The sequence below is a fragment of the Saimiri boliviensis genome, chromosome 13 (assembly GCF_048565385.1).
Source record: "Saimiri boliviensis isolate mSaiBol1 chromosome 13, mSaiBol1.pri, whole genome shotgun sequence".
NCBI classification, from domain to species: Eukaryota; Metazoa; Chordata; class Mammalia; order Primates; family Cebidae; genus Saimiri; species Saimiri boliviensis.
Genome location: NC_133461.1, coordinates 12,024,238 through 12,042,569, shown reverse-complemented (window position 1 = coordinate 12,042,569; position 18,332 = coordinate 12,024,238). Strand labels below are relative to the sequence as shown.

The window sequence follows — 18,332 nt, the reverse complement described above, 5'->3', positions numbered from 1 at the left end:
GTTATTTAAAAAATGAAGCCCCATATTGTAGTGAATAGAAACTTGACTGTGATATGAGATCAACTTGAGCTTGCTGCTCAACGGCTTTATGACTTAGTCTAAGTTATTTAGATTTTCTGAGGCACTCTCCTAAGTTTTGAAGACAGAATGCCTCATTGAATTTAGAAAGTTTAAATCATTTAATGTAAGGAACACATTATGTACATAAATGTTTCATCAACCTGACTTTAGTGGCGTGAGAGCTGCATAGCCAGAAAAAGATCTGAAATAGGCAGAATCTTTCAGATTGCATTAAAATAGCTATGTGAATTTTTGTCTGGCTAGACACAAATAATATTCTATTAATATACAATTCAATTATAATAAGATTAGAGAAGCAAGTTAGCTGCAGTGTGTGTGGGTGTATGTGCACACACTGAGGGCAGGAGGGTGTGAAAATTCTCCGACCCACGGAAGGAAAATAATTGAATAAAAGTACAACTTGAATCTGTACCAGATAATACATATGTACATCACAGTGTACTTCATGTATTTTGTAAATATAGTTTTAACTTAAAGTCTCATATTCATACTTACTTGGTAGATAGCACAGTTTATCTCTAATGCAAGTCAAGTCACCCTGAATATAAATTGCTCTCAGGTTCAACATTCTAGTCTTCAGTTCCGACATACAACTGTTTTCAAATAACAAAAATTATTTCCTGAACTTGTCTTTCGACCCTGGAAAGATTTATAGCTAATTAAAAAGATAAAAGCAAATAAACTCACTGATTTAATTATTTCATGATAAAGTAAGGGATACGGTTTTATCACTAGAACAACCTACAGCTATTTGGCATTGAAAGTCCCACAGCGTTTCATAAACATTATCACTGCAGAGATTTTGAAAGATCAGATTTAAGATTTCAATTTTATTTATTTGTTTAGTTAGTTAGTTAGTTAGGTTTTTTTTTTTTTTTTTTTTTTTTTTTTTTTTTTTTTTTGAGACGGAGTTTCGCTCTTGTTACCCAGGCTGGAGTGCAATGGCGCGATCTCGGCTCACCGCAACCTCCGCCTCCTGGGTTCAGGCAATTCTCCTGCCTCAGCCTCCTGAGTAGCTGGGATTACAGGCACGCGCCACCATGCCCAGCTACTTTTTTGTATTTTTAGTAGAGACGGGGTTTCACCATTTTGACCAGGATGGTCTCGATCTCTTAACCTCGTGATCCACCCGCCTCGGCCTCCCAAAGTGCTGGGATTACAGGCTTGAGCCACCGCGCCTGGCAAGATTTCAATTTTAAAATGTCTAGTTAAGTAAATGACTTTAAGTTGTGACAGCAGCTTGGCATCACAGCAACCTAACAATGTTTTAATGACTGTTGAAAATTTTTAAATGAACTTAAGACTTACTACACTTAATTTTTATTATTAGATTTACAAGATTTCTTTAAATCTTGGGAAAGTTTTCCTTTTGCGTATGTAAAATATTTAAAAATAAAATTGAATACATTATATATGAAACTACAATTTAAAATGTATGAAGGGATATAATTACTGTTATAAGTAAAATAAATAGACTAATGATTTTTTTAGTTGAATTTAAAAGTAAATTGAGGCGTTTTTATGATGTGTTCAAAGAACAATGGTAGCTTAACTCTCTACATAGTCTTTTCTGTACATAAACATTTCTTTCAGATTAAAACATATTTCACCCTTGTAAAAAACCATTTGATAAATCTTAGTTTTCTTCAGTCTGGTTGTCATACTGCAATACCAAGGTTTGACTGTCTCATATTAAAATTGCTTAATATTACTCTGTAACTATATAAATAAATGATCATTAACCATAAAAATCTATATTCAATAAAAATATAAATTTTAAAGTTAATTTTCAAGAGGGAAAAGATCATCTATTATGATTATGCTTAAGGTTTCAAGAGCAAATTTAATTTATGACATTAATAATAATTTTCTTTAAGGATGTATAATGAAAAGTGGTAGTTCTGAGGTTAGCTAATTTTGCTCTCTGTTTGGCAAGCAAAAGAAACCAGAATGTTGAGCTTCCTGGCACACCAGGGAGAGAAAAGATGGGAATAAATTTTCTGTAAGGAGCAAGTAATTCGGGGCCAACAAAAAAGTCTTATATTAAATTTTAAATTATTACCTGTTCCATGCTAAAATTCTTCTGAAATATACTCAAAAACTAAAGAAAAGATTATATCCCATCACAATCTTTTATTAGGCTTATCGGAGAATTGAGGGAAGATTTTTGTACAAATTCGAAACAAATCATGAAATGGAAAATATCAGGATGCAGATGCACAAGAAAAATTAGCAATAGTGATAAAGTGAAGGCAGAAGAGGGGCCACATTGCAACCTGGAATCCTGTGGGAATCCTGAGAAAATCAAAAGAAATTCTGATATCACAGGTGTTACAGGGCATCAGAAGTCAAATTATGCATTTGCATTTTAGAAATGGATAACCCCACAACACTGGATATCACAAGAATTTCACTATAGGAACATCTTCATCCATACCCAAACATCTAGCTCTAAAATTGGAATGTTTAAGTCCCATGAATATATATCACAAAGATAATTTTGGCATATTAAATACAGAGCCAGAATCAGTCAGAATACTGGGCTGAAGTCTTGGATTTTTCTAACCCTGTGACAAGAGACAAGTCTCTGAGTCTCCATTTCTTTTACTATGAACACTTATTATAATAGCCTACAATTTGCCAGCTGCTATTCTATGGGTTTTACACATTAAACTTAACTTTTACAACAAACCTATGGAAGGTTCTGTTATTATAATCCTTCTACATCTTGAAGAGAATGAGGCACAGAAATATTAAGAAACTGGCCTAAAGTCATGCAATATGAGTACATTGTAGTAAGGGGATTTGAACTTAGGAAGTCTGGCTCCAACCAAGTGGAAATAATTTCCTGCTTATTTTTTTTACCTCAACAAAGTTTTACAGTGCTCCCAAGGAATGCATGGTGATATATTTTATAATGGTTAGCCCAGTTCCATCCCTGATCTCGAAGAGCACATAATTCTAAAGAAAGTTCTAAAGTAAAAAGCCTCTCTAAAACTCAGGTTAACCATAGATAATATGTTCCCATGGAAACATACTTTGCAATTTATAGATCTTAGTATAAAGAAAAATGATATTTTAACATATTTATAGTCAGATAATTATTTTTATTATTCCCTTAAGAATTTGCATAGTTTAAAACAAGATTTTATTTATTCCAAAATATGTAAGGCAGCTTGTATCAAAATAAATAGTTTGAAATTTAAATGTGAAGAAACGGTGGATCAGGTTATTTGGAGAATTACTTCCTACAATTCAATTTACTGGTGTATGTTGCATCTATTTCCTAACATAATATGAGATGTTTCCAACTCAGTGCTATGGTTTCCATGAAGAGAAATTTTTACTTTGAGATAGCTAAACTAGTATATAATGTTACCAGTTTTTACAACTGACTTTAATAAATTTCTAAAAATGTGTATTTTATTCAAAGATCAATGTTTTGTCTGTCTTAATCCACAGCTGGTTTTGGTATTTTTAATGAATTGGCTGATTTGGATGTTTACTGAAATGACTAGTCTGCTGGACAGCAGAGAGGAATGTTTAAAACTCACTGCTGGCCGGGCGCGGTGGCTCAAGCCTGTAATCCCAGCACTTTGGGAGGCCGAGGCGGGTGGATCACGAGGTCAAGAGATCAAGACCATCCTGGTCAGCAAGGTGAAACCTCGTCTCTACTAAAAATACAAAAAGTTAGCTGGGCATGGTGGTGCGTGCCTGTAATCCCAGCTACTCAGGAGGCTGAGACAGGAGAATTGCCTGAACCCAGGAGGCGGAGGTTGCGGTGAGCCGAGATCGCGCCATTGCACTCCAGCCTGGGTAACAAGAGCGAAACTCCGCCTCAAAAAAAAAAAAAAAAAAAAAAAACCTCACTGCTGTGGTTTCCATGAGGAGTGGTTTTTACTGGCTCTCCTCTTACTTCTTTCCACAGGGGCAAAGTTACCTGCTGATAAATCTAGAGGGGAACTGCCAAATAGTGTAGACTCCAGTCCTGATGTTTCTTGGGAATCAGCCTGACATGAGAGTAAGATTAAGTGTTCTAATCTATTCCTGCAGGTTAAGAGTACTGTAAGGGCAGATTTCCATGTGCGATTTCCAGCACCACTTGGGGCTGGGTCAGAAAATTTGTTTAAATCTGGTCTTAAGTATTAGGGAGTTCATCTTTGTCACATTCTTCAACCTAGTCTTTCTCACTAATAGAGCTCACATTTCAATCTCTGATCTTTTGTTCCCTCGACAGGATCAGAAAGAACATAAGCAGGGAAGTAGAAGTGCGATACTGCCTCCTCAAAACTGTAACACAATCTAAACTCTCCCGCGGAAAGGGGCGATCATTGTGAGGATTTAGCAAAAGAATGCAGGCAGCCTCTAAGAGCTGAAAAAGGCAAGGAAACAGATTCTTTCCTAGAGACTCCAGAAAGAAACACAGACCTAACAACACCTTTATTGTAGCATAATGAGACCCGTTTCAGGCTTTTGATTTCCATAAATGTAAAATAATAAATTTCTGTTGTTTTAAGCTACTAAGTTTATGGTAACTTGTTACAGCAGAGATAACTTTATACATACATGGATGGTCAAAATTTTACAAAAGCACAGAAGGTAGAGCTCTGCTTTGATGCAGACAAACATTGGTCTGAATTAAAAATTATTCATGAGTAGAAATTTTCTATCATTTTTAGGTATGATTTTATCGAGAGTTCCACAAATACAAGCCTCATCGTACATCAGATATTAAAGGATTTAGATTCAAGTAGCAATAATGTATGTATGTTATTTATTTATTTTTGAAACAGAGTCTCACTATTTTACCTAGGCTGGAATGCAGTGACAGGATCATGGCTCACTACAGCCTCAACCTCTTCCCACCTCAACCTCCCGAGTAGCTTGGACCACAGGCATGCACCACTACATCTGGCTAGTTTTCTTTCTTTTATTTTTATTTTTATTTTATATATATATATATATTTTTTTGGGGGGTAGAGATAGGGTTTCACTATATTGCCTAGGCCAGTCTTGAACTCCTGGCCTCAAGTAATCCTCTTGTCTTGGCCCATCCAAGTGCTGGGATTACAGGTGTGAGCCATCACACCCAACCAGCAATCTGTGGATAATTTGTATAAGTCATGTATCTTCTGGTCTTCAGTGGCACATAATGTTATGATTAAACTACAAGGACATAAAAACAATTTGGGCACATCTTTTAAAACATGTTTAAATAAACATCATGATTTAACAAATTCTGCCAAGAACTGTCACAAGAGGCAAGAAACACAAACACTTTTCAATACCAGATGTGAAATGGTTTCTTCTAGTGTAAAGTCAAAATACATTAGTGACTCAGCCTGTGACAGCTTTCACCCTGAAGATTATCTCTTTAAAGTGCAGAGACAGACTGAAAAATTTGACGTTTGTTGGAGAATCAACCTAAATATCTGCATATGAAATATTGAAATAATGTTTCTTAGCAGAGAGTTACATTTTAGAATTTGGTAAGACAATATAGTAAGGAATACTAATTTTACTTTGAATCTCTCATTCGTATTTGCAGCTGGTCAGGGTACCACATACAGTTTTGACAGGAGAACAGGAGCAGAAATTCAGCCTGAGTTACACTTAACTAAACTGGGGTTGGCATGGGGCTGTACCTGCCCCATATGGAGGAAGGAGTGTCACCTTGTCAAGTCAGGCACATTTCAGGGCTTTATCCATCCAGAAAGGACATCTTTTCCTAGATTTTACAAAGGTTTTCTATGGAGTGGTGACAGATGCATGTTATGGAACAGAACATTATCCAAATTTTAAAACCAAATATAACATATTTGACTAAAGTCACAGTTAAATATCATAAGTTTACAATCATTCCTTTACATGGTTTGAAGTGATGGTCCTTTACTTCAAATGAATGGTGATCACATTTTCAATTTATTGATAAAGTAGAAATTTGTTTGAAATGTGTTCCCAAATATTATCTTATTTTGTTTATATAAGTACACAGGCCAAATTAATATGAGTAGACGTCTATCAGTGTCCAAGATTTGTAATTTATATCTTAGTATAATTATGAAATTCAAAAATATTTCTCGATGTTCTGTACCTACTGAAAGGTATAATTTGCTACAGTCTTTTCTCTGTAAGCTGTGAAAGGGAAACTGAGTGAGTAGTAGTTATTTAGTACCAAGGACTTAAAAATTAAAAAATACTCCTGCATATTTAAATGCTGATATAGATATTTTAGTGTCAGAAGAAGATGTTTATTATACATTGTTATGTGAAATAAATAGATTATGAAAAATATTTTATGTGACCTAATGCATATTAAAATTTGTCTTTTATGGGGAGGTATGGGTAATTACTCACAGATAAAATTCTATAAGTGCCAGATGCCGTGGCTCACTTGTAATCCCAACACTTTGGGAGGCCAAGGCAGGTGCATCACCTGCAGTCAGTGTCCAAGACAGTTTGACCAACATGATGAAACCCCATCTCTAACCAGCATTCTCAGCAAACTGACACAAGAACAGAAAATCAAACATCTCATGTTTTCATCCATAGGCAGCTGTTGAACAATGAGAACACATGGACACAGGGAGGGCAGCATCACACACTGAGGTCTGTGGGGAGAACTAGGGGAGGGACAGTGAGGGGTGGGGAGTTGGGGAGGGATAACATAGCGTGAAATGCCAGATATAGGTGATAGGGAGAAAGGCAGCAAACCACATTGCCATGTATGTACCTATGCAACAATCCTGCATGTTCTTCACATGTACCCCAAAACCTAAAGCACACTAAAGTATTAAATTAAAAAATATGAAATTAGCAGGGCATGGTGGTGCATACCTGTAATCCCAGCTACTCGGAAGGCTGAGGCAGAAGAATCGCTTCAATTGGAGAGACGGAGGTTGCAGTGAGCTGAAATAGCACCACTGCATTCCAGCCTGAGCAACAAGAGTGAAACGCCATCTAAAAAACAAAGAAAAAAATTCTGGAAGTACACATGCCAAGATGTTACCATGTTTATCCCCATTTTATTGACAATATATTTTTAAATTATTCATTTGTGCAGACATATTTTCTAATGTTTTGACGATGTGCAGAGTTTATTGTTCTAATTGTCAAAAAGACTTATTTTCTTTGGAGAATTTTTGCTACGAAGGAAGAGGGGAAAACAAGAAAATAACATATATATATATATATTTACATTTATATATATATATATATATATATATATATATATATATACATTATCATTCAGATCAGCACTATATCCTGATAGTAATATTCAGGTGGATTCTAGTTAGGAATAGTCAGAGAAACAGAATCAACAGTCTGTGTGTGTACGAAAGTGGCTCAACTGAAATATTTCAATGCAAACCATATAGCATTCACCTTTCTTTATTCAACGCACTTCATTGTGTCTTGAAAATATATGCCCAGAGAAAATATCAAGAACAAAGGAAAAATAAAGACTTTATCAGAAAAATACACCTTAAAAGAAATCACTTCAAACCTATCTATAGTACACTCATGATAATGGAGGGAATAAAATTTATGTTTGGAAAGAAAGAAGAAAATTTCACTATTCACAGATGACAATTAGCTATGTAGAAATTTCCACAAAATCCACAAAGCCATTATAACTAATAACTGAGTTTAGCAAAATCACATGAACAGTTAATAGAAATATTTAACTCCATTTTTATATAACAGCAAAGCCAATTAAAAATTAAAAGTAACATTTGCAATATCAAAAATAATTAATTTATTAAGCATAAATCTAAAAAATATGTACAGTCAGAATGCTGAAAATTCTAACAGTAATGAAAGAAATCAGAGAACATCTAAGTAAATGGAGTTATTTTCATTTATAATGAAATGTTATTATGTTATTTCTCCCTAAACTGATCTGAAAATATGATGCAATTTCAACTAAAGCACAACAGGACTTTTTTGGGAGAAATTCACATGAAATTTAAAATTTATTTGGAAAGGCAAATAAACTAAAACAATTTTGAAAAAGTATAAACTTGAAGGATTAACTCTTCATAATTTTAATACTTACTCTAAAGCTATAATAATCAAGACAGTGTTGGATAAGTGAAAGTAGCAATATAAATCAATATAACAGAATACAGAGTGCAGAAATAAGCTCATATGCATATGGAGAATCATTTTTGACAAAGTGCAAAGTTAATTCAATGGAGAAAAAGTTATCTCCAACACACAGTATTGGAATATGAGACACTCACATATTTATTTATTTATACACACACACACACACACACACACATACACATATATATACACACACACACACACACACACACACGTATACCTCAACCCAAACCTCATATCATGTATGTAACCTAACACAAAATAGAACATATACTTAAATGTAGACTTAAATAAATAAAATGTATATTATCTAAACTAAGAGCTTCTCCTCTTTTGAAGATAAAAGAGTATAAAAAGTAAAGCCACAGACTGGGACAATATTTTCAAAATGCATATTTGAACACAGAATTATATCCATGATACTTAAAGAACTAACAAAACCTTAAGACATCAACTAAATAAAAAACAGCAAAATATTACAAACATTTGCCAAAGAAGATACATAAATGGCAAAAAAATGAATATATACTCAAGATCATTAGTTATTAGAGAAATGCAAACATGATCCTCAGTAAGATTCCACTATACAGATATTAGAATGGCAAAACTAAAATTAAAAATAAAATTGGCAATACTTAGTGTTGACAATTATACAGAGTTCATACATTGGTAGTGTGAAAACAAAACTATACATTTGCTTTGAAAAATATTCTGAAATTTTATTAAACATATATTTACAGTACAATTAAGAAATCTTAGTCTCAGCTATTTATACAGGAAAAATAAACTTTCTTATTCACAGAAAGTTCTGTGGATGAAGGTTTATATCTTTTCTATTCACATTCACCAAACCCAAAAATAATCAAAATGTCCTATAACCAGTAAAATGCTAGTTCTTCCATACGATGGAATACTAGTCAGTTGTGAGAAGAAGTATTGACACAAACATCATGAATGAATTTCAAATCAGTAAGGTAAGTGAAAAAAGCAAATTCAAAGGTTATATACTGTACTGTTCAATACACATGGCCTTCGGAAAAAGACAATATTATAGGCTCAGAAAACACATCAGTATTTGCTGACACCTGGGAAACGGAGGAAGTGGGGATATTGACAACAAAAGAACAAAAGCAAATTTTGGAGGGTAATGAAATTGTTCTGTATGTTGATGGTAACACTATTTACAAAACTGGATAAATTTGTTAAGACTTACAGAACTATATATTACAAAGTGTAAGTTTAACAGTATGTGAGTTATACTTATACTGGCTACAAATATATTGACACAAAATAGTTGATAAAATGTGTAGTAAATTAAAATCCAACAGCAGCAAATACTCAGTTTTGACATGTGAGCACTAGTGGCTTGCTTGCTTCTTATAATCTAGCACCTCAGGTTACTAAAACCAACACATATGTGTATTGATAGTATCGTGTTTTTCTTGCAGTTTCTAAAAAACAAGTTGATTAAACAAATGGCCAAAGATATCAGAGCTCACTCTACTCAGGAAATGGAGATAATGCTGAAGACCAGCCTATAGTACACATAAATTTAGCTAAGTATTTTTTCTTGGAACTTTAAAAATGCATAGTTTTTTTTTTATTATTTATTACTAATAATGTCACTATTTGCTCATCTGTTGCTATATGAAAATGATGGTGTTATAAATAATTTGTTTACAGCTTCATTATTGTCAAAAATGCAACTGGCTCTAAATTGTATAAAACTATGAAAGTTTGTGTTTTCATCACAAAGTCTGTGTTTTGAATTTTAAATTTTTTAGGAATGTGTTCTGATGGCATGATTTTAATGACAAGAAAATGGTCTGGAATTGCTACACAGATAAAGAAGTTTGTATCAGACTGTGAATCACCAGACTGCTTCACTCATCAGAAACACTTGCTATGAATGAAAATATGAAATCAACTGAACTAAACAGTTTATTTGGAGATATTGTAAAACTTTTATACTACATAAATATATGTATTATTCTCCCTAGATTATTCTCATTATGTTTTAATACAGAAGTTCATCATAAACAACTTTTAGAGCATGCTGAAATGCAGTATATATTCTGGTTTTTTAAAAAGTTCTATTGACAATGTTTGAATTACTGAATGGAGCATTCTGCAAGAACTTTCTGTAATATAAGAAACTGACTTGACCCCAACTTTTAAAATGCACAAAATAAACAGCAAGTCTAATGTCTTTTGTAAATCATTTTACTATTTTCATGCCTGGAAAACACACACACACACACACACACACACACACACTCTCTCTCTCTCTCTCTCTCTCTCTCTCTTCAATGGATCTTATTATACATCTGTGAAAAATTATCACCAGGCACCTCCAAATTTAACTGAATATTTTGAATTTTATTTTCTTATCAAAGATCCACACCAGAAAAATATGAAATCCATTCTATTAAAATATAATTAAATTTATAAGGTTAATGGTTAGATGTAGTATTATTCTTCCTAGATTACTGAAGATTACTATTGATGAAGGATTGAAGATAAATTTTAAAAATACAAAATCACTTGCTTTATAATAGACAAAAGTGAATTCCATCAGCTTACTGTAATTACTTCAAATTCTTTTCTTCCAGTCTAAGCAACATGCCTATCTGAGACTAGCTTCTCCACTGAGTGTTATGAAATCAATGCATAAATATTTAAGATCGACACTATCCCCTATGAATGACACTGTTATTTATCCAACCTAGATTATATAAATTAACAACCAAAAAGCAAGTTTATCACTTCATTGACATACATATGATTGATTCAAAATGCCCATATAGAAGTTTAGTACTGGGATTGCTACTTCACTTATAACCTTTGTTTGATTATAATTGTGGAACAATAGAAAGTTGTAACTGTAATAATATTTTTATATAAATTAGCTATAAAAATGATTTTAATGAAAAATGTGTGCATTTTTTGCAATCCTTTATTGTACATTTGAGTATTGAAATATTTGATCTGTTAAATCTAATAATAAAATTATTAGTTTCATTTCTTTTATTTCATTTTTCTAATAATTTTATTTTTATGTTTGTTTTTAATTGTATTTTACAAAAGCATAAGTCTTTGACAATTGTAAATTAAAAAGCAAACTATCCCTGACAACAGATGGTATGAGAAACAGCGCTATAAAATTTATCTCATATCAAAAACAAGGAAAAAAATAGGATGATTAATAGTTTTTCACAGAAAATTGAGTTATATTGTAGCTAGGTGGCCAAAGTATGTTAATAAACAGTAAACTGCAAAGTACAATATTCTTTAACAAAGCTCTATAGTGGGTTGGCTGTTAGCCCTGCCTTGTTAAAATTTTAATTAATAACCGGGAGGAAGACAGATAAAGGGCATGTTTTTAAGATTTGTAGATGGCAGCAAGCTAGGAGTAATAACTAACTCAATAGACACAAAATCAAGGGAAAACGTGGTTTTGACCATCTGTCATGCTATGTAGAAACACAGACAACATTTTACAGAACTCATGCAAAATCTGGTACTTTTCAAAACTCAGTGGTATACTTTCAAAGGAAAGGAAGGCTTTTTGGAGTAGCTCCTTAAAAAGAAAAATCTGGAGATTTTAATTGCATGCACAAATACATTATGGTTAGTGGATGAGGCTCCTGAAAATTCTAATACAAAAAGACACTTTCTTTGCAAAACAGAAGGTAACATGGGTGAAGTATCCCATTATTCTCCAGTCTCAAAAGTCAATTTCAAACTGGATTTTTATTTCTGCCTTTGTCAAGAATAAAGGATTTTTCTTCTGATCATGATCATCTCTCCATTGTTCAAATCCTAAATCAAATGGACTGAGGGCTTTTTGTGTCCTGGACCATCGGTGGTATAATGGAGAAGAGTAATGGGATTCAAAGTGGAAGTGTCAGAGCTGGGCGAAAGGTTTTTGGCACAGACGATGTGTTTGTCTGCAAGCATGAAGCTCAGTGGGCAACAAGACAGGCTGATTCTGGATACTGGCAGCTGTCCAAGCAAGAGAACAAGAGTGACAGCTCTGGGCCACGCTGGTTTCCCCTACTCTCCATGGTGTTGGGATTGAAGTCTGTCTGCCTTTACTCCTGAGAAGCTTAGTCTGTTCTTTTCTCTGTGTCTCTTTCCCTTTTCTCGTTTCCTTTTGGCTTCCCTTTTCTGTGAAGAAATGAAACAATACAAAACAAAACAACACTGAACACTTTCCACGTAGGTAGGCAGCAGTTTGAGTCTAAGTTTGCAAAGGAAGCAGGCAGCATAGAAAGCCACACAAGAAGCATCCTTCATTTCTCAGGTCCTCAAGTTTAACTAAAACCTTTTGAGAGAAATCGTTTCATGACCATGTTCATATTAATAGCTTACTATTAAAATGCAACTGTCTATATTATGGAATAGTGAGGGACTGTGTTAAGAAAAATTGCCTGTGTTTCAAAGGCAGGAATTCCCCAGCGCCATACCTCCGTCCACACCCCCATCTGGGGACCAGATGGGCTTCATATGTAAAGTTATTTGTCTGACTTTCCCAAGCCCAGGCTAGGTAGAAATTCCAGGTGAGCTTCTTTGATCAGAAAGCCGGCCAAAAGCCCTGGGAGGAGGGGCTCCGTTGTGGGCCCAAGCAACCAATCTGGGATCAGAGCCCATCAATCACTCCAGAGGAAGTTTGAATGAACTCTCATTGAACGAGAACATGAATGGGGTGGGAATAACTCCGGGTTAAAATCCCCCTGCCCGTTACCTGTGCGGATTTTCCTCTCTGGGATCCCTCCCACAACTGCATGAGAGCTGTCTCTCACTCTCTCTCCAGTGCGGATATCCCCTCCGGATTCCCATCCCACAGCAGCGCCAGAGCTCTCTCTGCTTCCATCTCTTTCTCTCTTTCTCTGCTTAATAACTCGCTCTCTGCTAACTCTTTGGGTCTGACATTTACCTGAATGCGAAGCTCACCGCACCTCCAAGGCCCCTTCCCTCACTTCTTGGGGCAAAGAGAGGCCAAGAACGTCGAGCACATCAAATCGGGGAGGGAGCTGGGCCCTCCGGCGTCCCACCCTATTACAATAGTATATGACATTTACTTCATTTTACAACGAGGCTTTAAATTTGGAGTATGCGGTAGGCAACTCCAAGTCATGTGCCTCATGTCTCCATTTTCACATTTCCAAAACGAAAATAATAGTAATATTACACTCATTTTAATATCCATATTATTGACTTTATTTGGATATGGTGGTCTAAGTGCCCTAAATTAGTCCCGGTAAATTCCTCAAATTCCTGATGGTGATTTCACGTGTTCTCCTTTCATCCCTCATCCCCTTTCTCACCTGCGTCTTTACCAGACTGTCTCAGTGCTACATCCAAAGCTGACCACTTTCGGGACATTGCCACTGTACTAGGGACACTCTCTGTGGCATGTGGACCACTGACATGCCCTATTTTGCGTTCAGGCTGAGAACACGACCACTACAACTGGAACACAGGCAGGCCTCCTTCATTCCTCAAAGCATAATGGTACTCTGGAGAGAACTTTAACAAGACTGTAGTGAAGGTCTGTGAGAAAACAAAGGGAAACCACCCTCAGCATCTCATTCCGGATGATTAAAAATAGAAACAAACATTTCCTCAAGTAGAGAGCCTCAGAGTGATATATTTGCATAACAGAGAGGCCCAAGCCCCTGACACACAGCCACCAAATATTCTGACCACACTTATTTGTCACAAAGACCAGTAATATCCTCAGGTGCCCTTTCCCAGAGACCTAAAGTCCACATCACCTCTAAAGAAGAGTTGCATGGAAACAGAGACGTATGTAGAAACAATGTTCAAATGAAGTTTTAGAAAAAAGACATTTTTCGATTAGAAATATAATGTGATCATTCTGCTGAAAAAAATAAATGCTAGTCATGCTATAAAGAGAAGGCAGAATCACAACTAGAAGTTTATTTTAGAGGGCTATTTTCCTTCACTTAATTCTATCTTCAAATTTATGAATAGGTATTGGTTTGATTTTATTTTTAAATAAGAAAATATAGAATACAGAATATGAAATATTTGATATTAAACAAAACATCAACGTATGAAACATTTATAAAATATATACATTGAATAAGTTTGATCTTCAGAGTAAATTCCTAGAATTTGGACTGTGGATGAAAGGTTAACACATATAGTATCTAGTTTTGTTTTGTTTTTAAAGATATTTCCAAATTCCCTCATTAAGGATTTTACCAGCCTGGTGCTGTGGCTTACACCTGTAATCCCAGCACTTTGGGAGTCCAAGGTGCGTGGATCACGAGGTCAGGAGTTCAAGACCAGCCTGGCCAACATGGTGAAACCCTGTCTCTACTAAAATTACAAAAAATTAGCTGGGCATGGTGGCCAGTACCTGTAATCCTAGCTACTGGAGAGGCTGAGGCAGAGAAATGCTTCAAGTTGGTAGGAGGAGGTTGCAGTGAGCTGAGATCACGCCACTGCACTCCAGCCTGGACAACAGAGTGAGGCTCCATCTCAAAAAAAAAAAAAAAAAAAAAAAAAAAAGATTTACCAGTTTGCATTCCTACTAGATATGTAAGAAAGTATTGTTTCTACATACGCTTGCAAGCAGAGTATTTTATATACTTGTTAGCAGTGTATTATTATGCATCTTAATTTTTGCCATTCTGATATTATGATGGTTTTTATGTGTATCTTTTGATTATCAGAGAGGCTGAACATCTTTCCATATGCTCAAAGAGGTTTTTAAATATGTTTCTGGTAGATTGTCTATTTTTTTAAATCCATTGTCATGAGCTTTTTGTGACTTTTTCTCTCATATTGAGTTTTCTATGATTAAGATATCAGCCCTTTATCAGTGATACAGTGGTATATATTCTTCCATTTTCCATACGTCTCTTGACTCTGTTCTGGTGTTTTTTCCTACTCAGTTATTCTCTTCTTAAAGTTTTATGCTGTCAAATGTGTCAAGATTTTCTGTTATTGGGTTTTTCTCAAATTGTAATTATGGTCTTGAGTAGCAGGCCAAGTCTTGGTTCAGTTATTCTATTATGTTGCCTACTAAGACTCTGTCTTTAGCATTTGTGGTGAGCCTGCCAGCTAAGCAGATCAAATGCAGAGAGTTTCTGCCTCCAATCCCAGGTACTCTCCTTTTCCTGTTTCATCTTCCACTTCCCAGTGAAGATTTATTTTTATTTTTATTAATTATTTTTGTTTCCATGTGTGGTTCAGACAAGGGGTGGCCTCAGGCTAGAAGTGATGAAAATATGAAAATCACTCCCATGATTCCCTTTGCCAACGGTGGTTTACTTGCCAGTTTCTGCTAACTTTTGATCATTCCCCAGTGTCTTCCAGCAGTTGTTTGTTCATTTTTGTATTTTCTCTAGAGTTTATAGCTACTATCTATGGGAAGTTGATTCAATGGTAGCTAACTTGTCCTTTACCAGGAGTGAAACCCAAGCATGTAAATTTTGTTATAGTTAGAAAGCCTTATCCTATATTCAGGTTGAGGACAAATTTCCAAAGTAATTAGATAATTCTAGCTAGAAAAATTTTAACCTAATGCTTTCTCAAACACTCATTTTTCCAAAAATTCTTATTTTATAGTACATAATCTATTTCATTAAGAAAAAAATGAGTATTTTTGACACTTGCTAGAAAAGGTCAATCTGGTTTTAATAGTCTCTTATATTGTTATCTGAAGAGTAAAGTGCATAAGTACTATGCCTTATAAAGGTGACAGTTTCAGTGACCATGAGATACATCAGAATCACCAATAGCAAATAACCAAGGTATATCTTTATGGACAATTCAAACAAAATATTATTTGATCAATAATGACCTATGCTGAGGAGTGAATGCACACATCATGAAGCCTCTGTTATTCAGTTTGAGGATTACATATTTCTAAGAAAGATAAAAAAGAACTAGAAAACAAGAATGTTGAGAACTGGGATCCATCCTCCTCTTTTGCATTAAGTGTCCCAGTTCTTTATTGAAAGTGACAGTAATTTCAAGGATGCTTGTTTAACTGGAGTCTGTAGAAATGGGTATGAGTCTCTATGCTGAATGGTCTCTAAAAGCTGTGAATAGTTACATTAGCATATCAAAAACCTTCCAAAGTGTCTTTGGGAGTTTTTGTTTTCTTTTATCTGCAGGTTTTTTTCTGTTTGGAAGAGAAAAGTGTATCTTGAGATCTGAGTTTTATTTCAAGGTTATTGAAGTATTACAGGAGTGCAGTCAAATGAAAAACTGATGAATAATATCCAGGGGGCACTGCTAGTAAGACAATCCTGTTGCTTCAAGAAACTTGAGAACCAATGATAAAGAAACATTTTTTTTTTTTCAAGTTTGTTGCTAGTGAGAATAAATTTTGACAGAATACTCAACTTGTTTTTCTAGGTTTACCTATAAACTGTAGATTTCCAATATTCCAATTCACAATGGATGTCCATCATTTTGCAGTACTAAGCCCTTCTGTTCAAGAAATATCTAGAGTTTAAACACAGATTTGTTATCTAAAATAAAATAATGTAATAAAATAAATTCAAGACCATTTAAGATATTCATGTCTTTTTTTTTTTTTTAACAGTAAGCTTTGGGGGAACTTTCAGGAGGTTTTCCCATACTAATTTTGTCATTAATAGTGTGCCAATAAGAAACATCAGTTATGTTATCTAGGTATAATTTTCTGCATACGCAGTCTATGTGATCACAAAGATTCCTTCGTACTCTAAAGTTCTTTCTTCTTGAAGATTGTCTGCTATCTACTACAGTATAATAAATTGAAAACTCTTTAGTATAAAGATATACAAATTAATAAATACACACAAATAAATACAAATGGAAAATCGACACACAGAGAAGGTGTCCTCATCATCCTACTTAAGAAATATTTTATCTTTGAAAATCTTTGTGGCCTTCTCAGCAAGTTGGCTTAACATCGAGCAGCTAAAATAGCCAGAAACCTGTAATCTGACTCTCTTAAAGAATGAGAAGACAGATGTCACTGCTACTACTGAAATCAGAAAATTTTTAAATGGGGAAAAGCACAGAGAAAACCACAGAAAGGTAGCACCAAATTCTGCACATAAACTCTGACTGAATCTCTGGCAGATCCAGAAACTACACTTGCATGCAACAGATTCCAAGCAGTACTGACAAAGCTAAAAGAACTGAAAATACATCTCGGCTGCTGTCAACAATAGGGGACTCAGTTTGCACCTTGAGTTTAGCCAAGTTAACCTTCCAAAACAAAAGGTTAAATATCACATAAATATCATTCTAGAAGAAAAGGAGGGAAAATATGAAGTTAAATATATTTGAATAATTAATGGACAAAAATTTCCCTAAGTTGAGAAAGGCACAATTTTACAAATTTAAGAAATTCATCAATCTTAATTAGTGTAACTGATCCTATATCGTAGAAATCATAAGGTGTTTCCTTTTCTTTTCTCTTTGTCCTTTTCTTCCTTCATGCATGATCACTTACAGGTAGTTATTTCGATAGAGAGTAGTCACTAATAATTGATTAGCTTTATACTCTAAGCCCCCAGGGGTTGCCTGCAAGATTAATGAAATTATTTTTCTTTTAAACAACAATGATTCTTAGGTCAAACAGACCTCTTTGATGGCATCTAGAAGTTCAGTCTGAGGAGGGAGGCAAACAGCTTTGATCACGGAAGATTCTCAACTCACACTCAACTTCCTTACTCATAAAAGCCCCTAGTTATGTTCAAAAGCAGGTCAGACTTGACAGTTTGCCTCTCCCACTCTCACGCTTTGGCCAAATCGAATAAAGTTTTCTCTGCTCCTATGAACTGATGTGCCAGTGTTGGACTTACTCTGCACTGTATATTCAAACCCAAATCTGGGAGTTCTAACAGCAGTAGAACTAGTGCAAAAACAACCGCGCCTAGACACATCATAATCAAATTTTCAATTCAAATCTTAAAAGAAAATCTTCAAAGTAGAAAGAGAAAAAGAACACTTTATGTACATGGGAACAATAATATTAATGTTTGCTGACTTTCATCAAAAACAATAAAAACCAGAAGACAGTGTAATAATATTTCAAAGGTTAGAATATTTTCAATCTAAGATTTCCATTTCCAGTGAAAATATCTTTCAAAAATTTAAAA

General features: G+C 34.6%; 1 protein-coding gene across 3 annotated transcripts in view; it reads right to left on the bottom strand.

The window, feature by feature from the left end:
- DSEL (dermatan sulfate epimerase like) overlaps positions 1 to 18,332 on the bottom strand; it is a 138,548-nt gene that overhangs the window by 92,531 nt on the left and 27,685 nt on the right. For 2 of the 3 annotated variants that reach the window (XR_012513064.1, XR_012513065.1), the window contains one exon: positions 6,919 to 7,041. The gene's annotated coding sequence lies outside the window, so the exon portion shown is untranslated. Of the gene's footprint in view, positions 1 to 6,918; positions 7,042 to 10,551; positions 12,364 to 18,332 lie in introns of those variants that run through there. The other variant, XM_074383277.1, reaches the window with a different exon arrangement.